Source organism: Cydia strobilella, chromosome 6, assembly GCF_947568885.1.
Source record: "Cydia strobilella chromosome 6, ilCydStro3.1, whole genome shotgun sequence".
Taxonomy (NCBI): Eukaryota; Metazoa; Arthropoda; class Insecta; order Lepidoptera; family Tortricidae; genus Cydia; species Cydia strobilella.
Genome location: NC_086046.1, coordinates 15,074,175 through 15,089,562, shown reverse-complemented (window position 1 = coordinate 15,089,562; position 15,388 = coordinate 15,074,175). Strand labels below are relative to the sequence as shown.

General features: G+C 37.0%; 1 long non-coding RNA gene across 1 annotated transcript; it reads left to right on the top strand.

Annotated features, from left to right (window-relative positions):
* The first annotated feature begins 13,208 nt into the window (after positions 1-13,208).
* Positions 13,209-13,676, top strand: LOC134742560 (uncharacterized). Its single transcript, XR_010127948.1, has 2 exons — positions 13,209-13,267; positions 13,484-13,676. It is a non-coding gene; the product is annotated as an uncharacterized LOC134742560 (long non-coding RNA).
* The last annotated feature ends 1,712 nt before the right edge of the window (positions 13,677-15,388 follow it).

Genomic DNA, 15,388 nt, shown 5'->3' with positions numbered 1-15,388 from the left:
CAACTGCATTGGTGTTACTGTGGATTCTTCTGTTGCTACTTTGTCTTCAAGTTGTGTTGTTACTACCTTCTTTGTACATGATTCGTCGTTAACCTCCTTATTTATCTCGTTTACAACCATTTTGTATGTAGAAAATAATGTAGGGTAGGTGTAACTTCTTCTTTAAAAGAGCGGGTAGTTCTCATTGTTGAGCGTGACAACTCACAATGTAAAAATAACCAAGGGACAGTCTATGAACCTATCGCCAAGGGACCTAGGTAAGTCTGGGAGAAGACTGCAAGTGGGCTATCGAACTCCCGACTCATTGTGACTCGCCAAAGGACAGAGGTGTACCTATCGCTAAGGCTGCCGCAAGCTAAGTGTGTCTGATGCGGCGCGGACCCGGCTTTTATTCGGTCCGGTCGGCGATCGTCGTGCGCGCTCGGTGCTCCTCGGTGGCTGGCCGGTGAGACGCAGTACTGTGCGAGCGAGAAAGTATTCGAGCCCGCGCGCTGTGAGAATTTGTATTGTTACAAGGTTATATTAAAATGCATTAGTAGTCTGTAGTTAGTCTGTAGGTAGTAAATTTACCAGATAAAAGCAACTAAATAATGTAATAAAATGAAATAAAACTATGAAAACTATCGCGTATATTGAATTTATAATACATCCCAACGTTGCGAACCCTTTACATCGTTCGTGGTCAACGGGTGACTGAGGAAAAACTACAAAGTGCAACAATACCCACATACTAAAAATAATGAGCCATCATACTAACTATAAACTTTAAGGCTGGTTGTACATGCAAAATCGGTTCATAAGGTAAGGTAAGGTGGTTATTTATATCGCGGTAACCGAAGACAATTTTAATGTAAAATTAATGATTTTTAAGGGTTCCGTACCTCAAACAGAAAAAACGGAACCCTTATAGGATCACTCGTGCGTCTGTCTGTCTGTCCGTCTGTCACAGCCTATTTTCTCCGAAACTACTGGACCATTTAAGTTGAAATTTGGTATACATATGTAAGTTTGTGACCCAAAGACGGACATGTAAAAACAAATGAATTTTAAACACGGGGCCACTTTTGGGGGGTAAATGAGAAAATTAAAAAATAAAGTTTTTCAAACTATATCGTGTTACATATCAAATGAAAGAGCTCATTGTTAGAATCTCAAATATATATTTTTAATAATTTTAGGATAAACAGGTTAGAAGTTATTCTAGAAAATGGGCAAAAAATTACCATTCCCCGTTTATCTCCGAAACTACTGGGTCTAAAGTTTTGAAAAAAATCCACAAAAAAGATCTTTACCTATAATCACAGGAAAACCTATTAGAAATGTGCAGTTAAGCGTGAGTCGGACTTAATTACTTACTTTTTGATCCGACCCCTACGGGTTTTATAAAAATATTTCACCCACGTTGAACATAAAAAATACATTGTTTAAATTGTGTAATGTACGGAACCCTTGGAACGGGAGTACGACTCGCATTTGGCCGGTTTTTTAAGTTTTAATTTCGCGGGAAGTATTTCTTTTGTTCCTTAATGTATTATAATTTATTACACAACTTCTGATATCTTAAACCGCTGAAAAGTGCACTGTTGTATTTAATGTTCACTAGTTCTGAATCGTTATTCCCATCGACTAGCACATCGCCTCAGAAGATTCTGATTACTAACAGTTGTTATGGAAGTCAGTGTTTGAAACTTGTCTATCTCTATCCCTGCCACTCTAATATAGCAAGATATACGAACACATGATAAACGTTGGAAATTAGTTTGATATCAACGTCTTCGTCTCGTTCGGTTCTAGAGTTCAGTCATACTATTATGTGCTGCGAGGAATGCCTGCGCAAATCACTCGGATCGGATATGTAAAGGCATTAAAATCAAATTGTCACATTGTTACTGGTGAATTCTCAATATAACCTGGGACTCCGGGGCCGTTATGATAAAATATTCTTAGGGTAAATGTCGTTATGTTCCTTCCTAAACAAAAAAGGAAGGAATGGGAAAATTCACACGCTTCTGGTGAACTTCCGTAGCTCAATTGGTTATTATTTTATTATTATCATTATTATTCAGAGCCCACTGTGTCCCACTGCTGGGCAAAGGGTTCCCCCCTCTTTTTCCACTCGTCTCTGTTTAGTGCTATATCTGGCCAGCCTCTCAAAAAGGAGTTATCCCGCCATCGCCGACGAGGTCCGCCGGATCCCCGGTTAACTTAGCCCACAAGTCATCCGGCATTCGGCAGACATGACCAGCTCAGTCCCATTTCAACTGAACCGCTTTCCGAGCTACGTCTATTAGTTGAGTCAGCTCAATTGGTTAAGAGTGAAAATTCGAGTCTTGCCGACGCGGTGGTTTTCCTTTAATATAATAAAATGTAGTATCGCTCGCAGACTTAAGTATACAAGAAAGACGTTCGTTTTCCAAGATACGATATGGATCGGATATGCCAGTGTCAAATGTGACGATTTTATTTAAAGAAACGTAACTTTTGACACTGATATATCCGATCCATATCGTATCTAGAGCAAATTTTTGACGTATATTCAAGTTAGGATCAGGCCGATAGTCCTCGTATTAAATATTTGTTACGAATCTCAACTATCTCAATGCCACAGTTACTAATAGTTAGCCCGAGTCGAACGCTCGTCTGACCTTTGTGAACACGACTCCTGAACTCAGGCCGCAAGACGGCTATATCTGGAGCCCGCGTCAGCCAATCTTAACCTAGCTATTAACATGTAAATGAAGAAGCTCGACGAACACGCTACATTGCCACGTAATCGCTCTTGACGTACTACAGACGCATCGAGTTTTATCTACTCTTTTTTTTTACTTTAGTATATGAAAAATCTATGCGGGATGCACTGCAATGCTAAGGTGATATGTTTTCAAGCTTTTTTGTGTTTATTTATTTACTATGAACACATTCTCATGTCACTGATGAAAAAGTATCCTGGGCGTAGTGGGTTTTGCAGTATTTGTATGTAATGCACGATTTTACGATGAACACGGTGTAATTCAATTTAGTTATACGTAGTGGGGCAGTATAATTGCTGTTTAAATTGCGTGCTACGACGTAGAACCGCAGGAGGAGCTAATGCGTCAAACTTAGAGCACCATTCGAATGAATTGTTTAGATGGTACTGTCAGTGTATTTCGCTAGCGGCAATAACATGCACGATGGAGATGTATGTATATATAAGTACCTAATTATTTATTTATTAAGGCAGAACTTTTAGAACGCATCATTATAACAACTATTTAACTTGGTGCGTTGAGTCAATTAAATATAACATAAACGTTACCTAGAAACATGTTTATTCCAATACCTACTAATTAGTTTTATTTACAATCCCTGGGTTTTTTATTAATTTACAATACAATAAAATTACAATAAAAGAATACCATCAATAAAAATACCTATTACATAAAAATACCCACAATAAACTTAACTAACACTAAACCTAAACTAACCCATAAAAACTAGTCGAATATCCCACCCCGCATCGCTCCCGACGCACAGGTGCCCATCACGCTTGCTGCGTTTCCGCGTTGCACCGTGATGGACAACCTCTGCGCCAGGAACGACCCGGAGCGGGGGTCGAGTCCCCTCTCCCGCAGGCGACGCCCCAGCCCGAGAAAAGTTTTCGCCTCCGCGCACCAGCACCCAGACATCTCAACAGCAAGGGGAACGAAAAAGTAGTTAGTTAGCCTCGAGTACTTGTCCCTTTTAGGGACGCCGCCTGCTCAGCGGCAGCTCCTGCCGGCCACACGGTGCGGCCTAGGTGCGAGGCGGCGAATGTGCTGACGCAGGTGGCGTCCCACAAAAGGCACTTACCTCTCTCCCACGGCACCAGAGTCAATCCGTCCGGCCTTTTAGTACCTAGTGTAATACTAAGTCTAGATCAGATTGGTATAGCTCTAATGTCAATCATTATTGTACCGCGCCAGCAAACTTGGTATAGAAATCAATAAACATAAATTGAATAGCATCTTTAACGGAAAATATGCACTTGAATTTTCAGTAATTATTTACTTCTTCAAGAAGCAGCACACCGCCATTTCACAGTCCCTTGCGTAACGAGGCGGCGACCGTTACAGTGATTGCGACTTAGGTGTCTCTCGGACGTCTTGCAACTTTGCTATTCTCGGGCCAGATATCGATTCCAGTGAACTTTCGACCGACTTAACAACTACCTGTTTATTCAGTACCTACCAGCAACTGACTAAAGCTTCATCAAGCAAAATCTCAATAATCCCAATTAATTTTAACTGTGCATCCGACTTGATATTAGAATATGAAAATATCACAGAAAGTATTATTATACCTAGTCTAGCCATAAATTCTGTTACAAAGTTAATTGTCTCTAGAGACTGTAATTTTTAAGTTATTTAATAAAGTTTTATACACCTAATAAAGGGACTAATAACGAATAAAAAATGCCTTATAATTATTCCATGTTGCCGTCCCTCACCTTAATACATGCCTTTTAAGGAGCAAGGGAAGAGGGCCTAACCACGCAAAAATTTTTGCGACAATATGACATTCTTGTTCTAAAAAAAATATTCATAGGTGATCAAATTTTGTTAAAGCCATACCTAAAAGACGTACCTAACTCCTATTTCCCAAACCTGAATATGGATTAATTTACCAAGGTTATTGAGGCAACTTACTGACTCTCCGCAAATAAATGTTTGATCCACTGGATAAAAAAAAACCGGCCAAGTGCGAGTCGGACTCGCGTTCCAAGGGTTCCGTACATTACACAATTTCAACAATGTGTTTTTTTTATGTGAAGCGTGAGTAAAATGTCATTAAAAAACCCGTAGGGGTCGGATCAAAAACGTAGTATTTAAGCCCGACTCACGCTTGACTGCAATTTCTTATAGGTTTTCCTTTAATCGAAAGGTAAAGATCTATTTTGTGTATTTTTTTCAAAATTTTAGACCCAGTAGGGTCGGAGATAAAGGGGGGGGGGGGGGGAATGGTCGTTTTTTGCCTATTTTCTTGAATAACTTCTAAATTGTTTATCCTAAAATTATAAAAAAATATATTTGAGATTCTCACAATGAGCTCTTTCATTTGATGTATAACACGATATATTTTGAAAAACTTTATTTTTTACTTTTCTCATTTACCCCCAAAAGTGGCCCCCATGTTTAAAATTCATTTGTTTACGTTATATGTTCGTCTTTGGGTCACAAACTTACATATGTATACCAAATTTCAACTTAATTGGTTAAGTAGTTTGTAATTCATTATAATTCTTTCTTGCATTCATGTATAGTTCCGTTTTTCCCTTTTGAGGTACGGAACCCTAAAAAATGTTATGTATCTTAAAGAACAAGGCCTATTCTACGCGATACATAAAAATAGTTTGTTACAGAAAAAAATTAAAGAAATTCCCGACGGAGGTGGTGAAAAAAGTGAAAAACTTTGAAACTTACAGATAGCTATGCCTACTTTAACATATATGTTATGATTTCTAAGCTGCGTGTGCGTGTGTGTGAGCTGTGTGTGTGCGTGTGGTGAAAAAGATTTGCGTATTCTGAGGCACTTCGATGCTTCATTAAAGGCTTTAAGATTTTCTAGTTACACTAACACCTTCCACTCCCAACGAATTTATTAATAAACGATTGATTCATTTATTATTCGTACCAATGCTCATAGTTCTCATACTAGACGCATTTTTACATTAAAAGATTCTTAATATGCGTACATGGGTTAAATGTCCCAAAAACGTATTTTTTTATTATTAAAAATATGCTGTTTAACTTTTTTTTATTAATTATTCTTGATTAGAATATTATTTAATAATAATTAAATATATATATATATGTATTAAAAAATGAAAACGAATTAAAGCAAAGCCCCTTCGAGGGCATTTTGTGTTGTAACAATGCCTATTACTAGGATTTCGTATTTCGATGCGACGCAGACGACGATATTTTCGATCTTTTTTTAACCATTTCAGGTAGGTACTCCAAACTTTCAGGAAATACGTGTTATTATTACTGTTTTTTCTTACAACAATTATTATTAAAAAAAAGGTATATATCTCCATACAAGGAACTCATTAGGGTCGCTATGTACCGTCATATAGGCCGCCATCTTAAATATCTCAGTTCCAGTTAAGATTTCGATCGTTCAACTGGCAAATTCGGATTCAGCGGGGTCTAATTAAGGGGTGTACCAAAAAAAAAAACTAAACTTCAAATGGCTGTAATTTTATTTTCCAAGCAAGATGACGACAGCTTTTTAACCGCAGTTAAAAGTCCTATTATTAAATTATATATTCCAATATAAATAATTCTGGTTTTACGCCATGCGACGTTACACCGGTGAATAGAAGAGATCACTGAAATTTAATCTTTTCCAAATGGCAAGAAAATTTTCAACATCCTCCACGCTTGCTTTCGATACACTTAAAATTACCTTGAAGTTTCGTGCATTTCATAATGTAATTAAATAATTTTGTACGTTGTCTCTTGAACAGAGGTCTCGAAGCGGCAGACCTCTAGGAACAAGTGACCCAAGGACCCTCAGAAAGAAGATTCGTGCAAAAGTTAGGATAGCTAAAGTAACCGAAAATTTGCGTTATTAATTTCTGGGCCAAGTCGAAAATCATACAATTTCCTTCGTACAAAAAGTCGCATTTTGTAATAGACGATGAGCAAAGTAAGACCACCATACACCATATAGAAGTGCCGTTCTCTCGACTATTCATGGGCTCAAATCAAGAGTGTATTAAAAGAGAAGGATAAAACAGACAAAAAACTTAAACAACTCCAGCAGGTGTTGGGATGGTGCAGGCAAATACGAAAAACAGCTCCGTAAAAAGCTGCCACTGAATGCGCTAGGAAAAAGCTACTTATCACTCCTGCAGAAAATTTAATAATAAAAAAACTGATAATTATTTAAATTAAAAGTAGCTTCATATTCTAGTAATCCTATATTCCAAAAATCCTTATCAAGTGCATCAGTTTTTTTCATTTGAAGTTTACCGTTTTTTTTTTCGGTACACCCCTTAGGACCCCTTAAAAAACCCAGTTGCCAAAAAGTAATAGACCGCGAGCCAGGCGCAAATTTCGTCAGTCATCGCCTCCCGGGCGAAAACTCGTATAGCGGTTAACGGCTACGTATGATGAACTCTCGTGAACGTCAGCTGCCGCTCCGTTGGTGGGTTGAGGAATGGCAGCCACCGAAACGCGTAACACGGTCTTTCCACCGCGATACAACCGGCTGACGATTTGTTTTATTAACAGAGGGCGGAATTGCTCATGGCAAAAATCAAACGTTAATAGAGTTGGAACGTTGAATTTTATCGACTTTTCAGCTATCGATAAGTTCAGTCACCTTAACAAATTCCGGAAATGTGGATTATTAATTTTTTTCCATGGAATGTTGCAACAAACGAGAAATATTATCAAATCTAGATTATAACTATTATCGTTCTTTATCTCTTTAAACTCGGGTGAATGTGTTTTACTCGTTATGTGAGTTTCAACGCAATATTTTTTTTAGGTGCTTTAAGTGAACCTTACATTTTAGAGCAGTATATTGTTAAGTTGTTTTCGTTGTAAGTAAGACAAGGATATTTCTTTATCCATTTGTTAATTGTTTTTCTTTTTGGATTTACCATTTTTTTAAAACGTGAATTAGTTGCAAAAAGACTAGTGGCAGAAATGACAGTTAACTGCCATGCAATTTACTTTTAATCTAATCAAAGAGATTTTATCGCGAATATTGAGTTTATAATACATCCCGACGTTTCGAACTCTTTACAGCGTTCGTGGTCAACGGGTGACCACGCCACGCGGGTGGGCACGGGTGGCCGTTTTCATAGTTTTAATACATGAGTAACTATCGCGGTAACCGAAGACAATACTAATCAAAGAGGTCAAATGGCCAACTAGCTAATCAAAGAGGTTAATGTTAAAGTCAGGTGACTGAACTTATCGATAGCTGAAAAAGTCGATAAAATTCAACGTTCCAACTCTATTAACGTTTGATTTTTGCCATGAGCAATTCCGCCCTGTTTATTAACAATGGCATCTAAACTATCATCTGACAAAGTATCAAATGGGAGGCGATGACGCCGATGACTGAAAAGAATTTTCTTTTTTACATGTTCATGTGACCAGCGGACGGTCTTTCCACAGCGATACAATCGGCTGACGATTTTGTTTATTCATCTGATAAAGTATCAAGCGGGAGGCGATGACTAAATTTTTTTTATAGACTTTTTTTGCTGCCATTCCTTAACCTACCAACGGAGTGGCAGCTGACGTTCACGAGGGTTCATCATACATAGCCGTTAACCACTGTACGAGTTTTCGCCCGGGAGGCGATTGGTCATGGAAATGTGTTCCTGGCCCGCGGTCTATAATATGATTTGCCGATCGCATCAAGAAGGAGAGCGATTTTAATTTTTTTTGTCTATATTTTGTAAACTTTCATTTAACTGTACTGAATTAGGCTCAAAAAAATTATAGGATCTCTAGATTTTCATGTCTTTTGACTACTATCATTAAAACATGGCGTTACGCAAAAATTTTAATATATTTATTGTTAAAAACGTTCCCTATTATGCACAATAAATCATATGAACATTCCTAGGATATTATATGAAGCGTTTCCTGTGTATTGACTCGTAACTAATGGTTTAAGTTTGCTCATTTATTTACAATAATTACTCTATGGTATTTGGCGACAATGCTCCGATGCTGGGCAATATTCATTAATATTAGGAAGATATTGTATCGGTCTACCTTCAACATTAATTACGTAAATATTATTTAGAAACGAAATTAATGACATCACAATAAATATTACCATTATTAATTGCTTGGTGTGAAAGTATTTTATCGTATATTAAACCAAAAGGTCTAAAGCGCTTTCGGGTGCTTAGTATATACGGTGAACTAAATATATATAACAGTAATAACTATATATAACTTGCTGCGGGTCTATGGTGGAGAGCAACGGGCACCATGCCTTGAGCTGTTGCTGGTGCGCGGGGAGGTTCCGACGGAACCACGCGTCAAATGATATTATTTATTCGAAGGGCACTGGTGTCAGCCAACATTTGCCAGCCATTTGAGGCCGCCGGGCCTTAGTTGGTCGGATGGGAAAAGGCCGGTTTGACTTTGGTGCCCGTGGGAGAGGGATAAGTGCCTTTTGTCTGATGCCACCTAAGTCAGTACGTTCGCCGCCACGCACCTTGGCTGCACCGTGCGATCAGCTCAGCTGCCGCTAAGCAGGCGGCGTCCCTAAAGAGGGACAAGTACTCGGGGCTAAGAAGCTACTTGTTTCTTCCCCTGGAGATGTCTGGGTGCTGGTGCGCGGAGGCGAAATCTTTTCTCGGGGAGCTGGGGCGTCGCCTACAGAAGAGGGGTCTCGTCCCCCCTTCCGGGTCGTTCCTAGTGCAAAGGTTGTCCATCGCGGTTCAACGCGGAAACGCAGCAAGCGTGATGGGCACCTCTGCGTCGGGAGCGATGCGGGATGGGTTGTTCGACTAATTTTTATAGGTTAGTTTAGGTTTAGTTTTATGTATAGTTAAGTTTATTGATATATTATTTTAGTTCATAAGTATTTTTTTTATTGTGTTTAAATAAATATTTTTCTATGGCTTATGTAATACCAAAGATAGATATAACTCCGTAATAGATGGATACAGTCTAAGGAAAAAACGTGCCTCGAAAATCAAGAAAATTTGATTCTCGTTCAGAGGGCGCTACTAGCTTTGGCCTACTGTCGTATAGATGGCGTTGACGGTTTCGTTTGTTATTTAACCATTTTAACGCATATCAGTGAAAGAACATGGGTCAAAATCATAAAAATTATAAATGCAAATAAAAAAAATCATTTATCCATATTTAAAACATTTTATGGTATTTTTATAGATGGCAGTGAATTTACTGGGGTTACAAAATTTACTATGACAGTACCGCTCTAGTATAAGTTACTCTATAGTAACACTAGCGACCCGCCCCGACTTCGCACGGGTAGTTCAACAAATTTACACAAAACATTTACAAATTATACATATAAACCTTCCTCTTGAATCACTCTATCTATGAAAAACAAAACCGCATCAAAATCCGTTGCGTAGTTTTAAAGATCTAAGCATACATAGGGACAGACAGGCGGAAAGCGCCTTTGTTTTCTACTATGTAGTGATTAACGTAGCTATGTACATACTTAAGTCAGCATGCATTTAAAAAAAATGCTGGTTTTATAGTAGTTCTGATGATTACAAGTAGGTATGAACAATGTTTGGTTACTAAAATATTCGTACAATGAATTAACAAAAAAAATTTCAGGGCAATATTAATAGCTAATAGCCTATTATTAAGGTTTTTGTACTAGATATTGACAACATTAGTTTAATTGTATTAAGTATTCATTTCCTGAATGTATTCTCTGTTTACAAAAAGATCAATACACATTTATTCAATATAATTATAGTACATTACTACAGAGGCCGTGAAGTAAGGGGTTGACGGCCGAATAGAATAGATAGTTTTGAGGCCGCCAACCCAACGCCGAGGTATGTATATTGCTTCTCTCAAACATGCAATGAAATAATGATACATACAACCATGATGATGATGATGATGATTGTTTGATGTCGTAATGTGATAGGTTATTCAGTGCGTGGAGTATCGGGGAGGTACAAAAATTTGATTATTTTTGCGCTACGACGCACGGTTTAGGAGATACAGCCCTATAAAGATTTTTTTCCGTTTTTTTTCCTTTTTTGCGTTTTTTTTTTTTTAAATATTAATTAAGGGTTTCTTAAAGGGGAACGAAAATTTGATTATATTTGCGCTACGATGCACGGTTTAGAAGATAGCGCTATAAAGTTTTTTTCTTCTTTTTCATTGTGTTTTTAGGGTTCCGTACCCAAAGGGTAAAAACGGGACCCTATTACTAAGACTCCGTCTGTCCGTCTATCTGTCTGTCACCAGCCTGTATCTCATAAACCGCGATAGCTAGACAGTTGAAATTTTCACAGATGATGTACTTCTGTTGCCGCTATAACAACAAATACTAAAAAGTACGGAACCATCGGTGCGCGAGTCCGACTCGCACTTGGCCGGTTTTTTTTGTATATTACTTTGGAGTTTCAAAAAGGAAAACGAAAATTTTATTATTTTTGCGCTACGACGCATGGTTTAGGAGATACAGCCCTAAAGATTTTTCTTGTTTTTTTTGTTGCTTTTTTTAAATATAAATTAAGGGTTTCATAAAGGGGAACGAAAATTTTGTTATTTTTGCGCTACGACGCATGGTTTACGCGATACAATCCGATAAAGTTTTTTTCTGTTTTATTTGCGTTTTTTTTATATAAATTAAGGGTTGCTTACGGGGGAACGAAAATTTGATTATTTTTGCGCTACGACGCACGGTTTAGGAGATACAGCCCTATAAAGATGAAAAAAAAAATCTGCTGTTTAGCCTGTTCACATGAACACAGAAGCCATGTTTGCATTAAAATAAAAAATAAAAAAAATTACTTCCCGGCCTAGGCCTTCAACTTCGTATGAAATCCTTTACAGTTCTCTCGAGTTGCTCGGCCCGAAGCGTGATACTTTGAATCCGGTTATGACGCACGTAAGAACGATATTTCATTGCATGTTTGAGAAAATAGATTGAAAGATTTGAAAGACTAAACATGTACCTATAATAAGTTTTATCCCTTTCATAAATCTATATATATAAACGTAAAAGTCCTGACTGACTGATTGACTCACTTAAATCAACGCCCAGCCCAAACCGTTGGACCTAGAGAGCTGAATTTTTGAAGAAAGGGTTTTTCAAAATTCATCCCCCAAGGGGGTGAAATTGGGGTCCAAAGTTTGTATGGGGTTCAAGTTTTATTTTAAGCTATGAATTCGAACCTTAGGTAAAAGATATATTATTAAAAAACAAGAAAACTACTTACAGCGTTTTTGAAAATTCATCCCTTAAGGTGGTGAAAAATGGGTTGAAAGTTTGTATGGAGATCAAAAATTTTATCAAATGCGGGACTTAAAACTTTGTATATAGGCATATTATTAGAATACAAGAAAAGTAATTTCAGCGTTGAAAGTTTGTCGTGGTCCTAATTTTATTTTAAGCTAGGTACTTGAAACTTCATAGAAAGATGTTTAATTAAAAGAGAAAAAAACTTGTTTCAGCATTATTGCAAATTCATCCCCCAAGGTGGTAAAAATGGAGTTGAAAGTTTGTATGGAGATAAATATTTTTTTGAGTGCGGGACTTTAATCTGTATAAAGGCATATTATTAGAATACAAGAAAAGTAATTTAAGCGTTTTTAAATATTCATTCCCTAAAAGGGTTAAAAAGGGGTTGATAGTTTGAATCTATTACAAATACTTTGAAACTTCTTAGAAAGGCATTGTATAAGATTCCAAAAAAGTTATTTCAACGTTCTTAAAAATTCAACCCCTAAAGGGGTTAAAAAGGGGATGTAAGTTTATATGTGGTACAAATTTTCTTTTAAGCTAGGAACTTGAAACTTGGTAAAAACGGCATTATATTAAAATAGACGAAAACTGATTACTTACACCGTTTTTGAAAAGTTTGTATTAATAGTTTCGGGAGCGAATTTTTTTTTTAAATAGTGGGCTTGTAAATCTATTCGAAAGGGATATTATATCGGGAACAATTTTTTTCAGTTAGGGTCTTGAAACTTTATAGTTTGTGAAAGACAAATTTCATGCGTTGTATAATTATTAACAAATGATGAACCGTCCCTACTGATATCTTTTGCTGCATAATGTTCTATATTATGCTCATGTAGAATATATAACCACCAACATACAAATCCACGCGTACGAAGTCGCGGGCAACAGCTAGTAAATAATAAATGTCGTGCTTGTAATTCGTACTAGGTCCAAAGATTACATTCAAAGAAGCCGACATAGGGTGTGGGCACTGTAGCTACGTTTTGATAACACGATACCTTCACCTCATTGGAGATACCAAATGACAGGGTACTGGTTGGATTCTGTAGTTTCTCCGTTAGTTTTCCGAAGCTGACATGTGAACAGAGCAAAAAAAGTGATTTTAGACAGTTCATAAATAATTGAAAGACTACTTTATCGGATACTATTGTAAATTTATAGTAAGCTCCTCGTCTAAGAAGTTGTTGTTCTGTTTCTTGTCATTTAGTTGGTAGCTTATAACATTTCATTTGCTTGTTTATACTCTGTATCGTTAGGTATTTAAATAAAAGTAAACAAATAATTTGTACATTTTCGGGTAGATATAACGGGGTCCCTTTGTTTGACATAATTATTGTAAGTCATAAGTAATGATTTTCAGGATTTTCCTTGGGTTATCCTATAGATAGGTTAGGTTAGGTTTGTTTTATGGCAATCCTGAAAAGTTATGCGTTTCTCAGAAAAACCAAATTATGACTAATGATAATATGACAATCATTACATTATGACTTTCAATAATTATGTCAAACAATAGAGACCCAGTTATAACGTTTATTGGTTAACCAACCAAATACAAAACCCCTTGGATCTGTCACTGAACGACCTGACTTTAAACTACATTATTTGATCATGTAATGTTTTCAACTACCCTCAACTGGCTTAAAGAGCCATTTGAGGGTAGATTTTGTTTACTTTTATTTAAATACCTAAAGATACAGAGTATAGAAGTAACAATTAGAGGCCTTATTCTACAGCCGTTCCATAATAAACCACTCAAGTTTAAGCACGATATAAGCGAGCACCCTGTGTGGCTTCTTGCGAGATATTGCGATCAAAGTTTACAACATTATTGGTACGTTAACAGCAGCTGGATCTACATGCATCAAAGAATTATTATTTAAAGAAGCGATACTCATTTATATTCCTGTTGAGCTTTATGCATTAATTTCTCAGTCAGTTCTGAGCATTTGTTGACATTCTTGATGATAAACTTTCAAGATTTCAAGATAAATATAAATTAACTTAAACGGGACTTAATCTCGTATGAAGATGCTTGAAAATTGCCTCCCACGTTTCAAAGGTGACATTGCCTTCTTGGTCCCGGAGAGAGACTGGTAAAGTATTGTGTAGGTTTATTAAATAGTGGTTAAAAGCTTATTAGTAAAGTATTTTTTTTAATGATAGCATGCCTGGTATCGGCCATGCCATGGCGTAGTATCCGTTTCTTACCTCCCATTCTGAGAACCGGCTTTTGTATAATATTTGACATGACGTGCCTAGACTTTCGCTTCCGCTTGTAGAAAGTATTGTGTGTGTGTTTTGCATTCTATGCACTGAATAGTCTTTACGATCTGAACATTAACTAACAAAATACAATTACAGATTACTCATTAACAAATAGGTATATCAACTTAATAGGCACATAAACAGCAACCGACGAACATTTATCAACAAAAAGTGGTAATTTTGTCTAACACATTTCTCGCCCTGCCAGTTACGACTACCGTAGTTACTCGGCTTGCTTTATTACTTTTACGAGAAACCTAATGTTAAGTTGTTTGGTCGGCAGTTTCATTATGGGGGAAATTATCGTGATGGCAACTTTCATTCATGACATTTGCTAATTATGTTATGCCGTATTTTAGGTTGCAGTACGTTTCTTTCATATTCATATTCTTCTTTGTACACTGTTTAACCATTAAGGGGAAGTTGTTAATGGGACGTATTTTTGCAAACGGGAACCAACCCACACCAAATACTTATTCAAATGTTTGCTACATACATACATACATTGTTTTAACATTAATGTTCGATTTTCAATGAGTACTTATTTGGTGTGGGTTGGTTCCCGTTTGCAAAAATACGTCCAATGACATTATCTGATGTAGACAAATGTATTCAATAATAAAAATAAAAAACAAAAAGAACCTTCCTAAAACCCGGTCCAAAGGTCCTCATCACACTAGCTACAAAGTCATTAAAAATATAATGTTTATGTGCTCTTTCACATACTAATCCATTATTATATAGTCAAAAATATGTCATAATTATTAATATTATTATATGTATCAAATGAACGTTTTAACCTGCGAGTTCCTACTCGTACGTCTGTTTGATGTCATTCAAGATATCGTGCGTGTACCTTAAACAAAAAGCCATACATAGTTATAGTTAGCCTCGCTCTGCATTTTCTATCGCATGACATGGGATTCTTCAAGAAGCGGGTATTTAGGGCTCTCAAGGGTCGGCAATGCTTAAGTGGCTACTGTGATGTTGCTTACGTCCATGGGCGACGATGACTGCTTCCCATCAGGCGGCTCGTCTGCTTGTTTGCGAAATATCACATAAAAAAAAAATATGTATAACGGCGTGTGCTCTGAGGATTTTGTCGGACTAATCCCTGGTGTACTTGGTGGTGGTGTGCACGTCTACGCACACG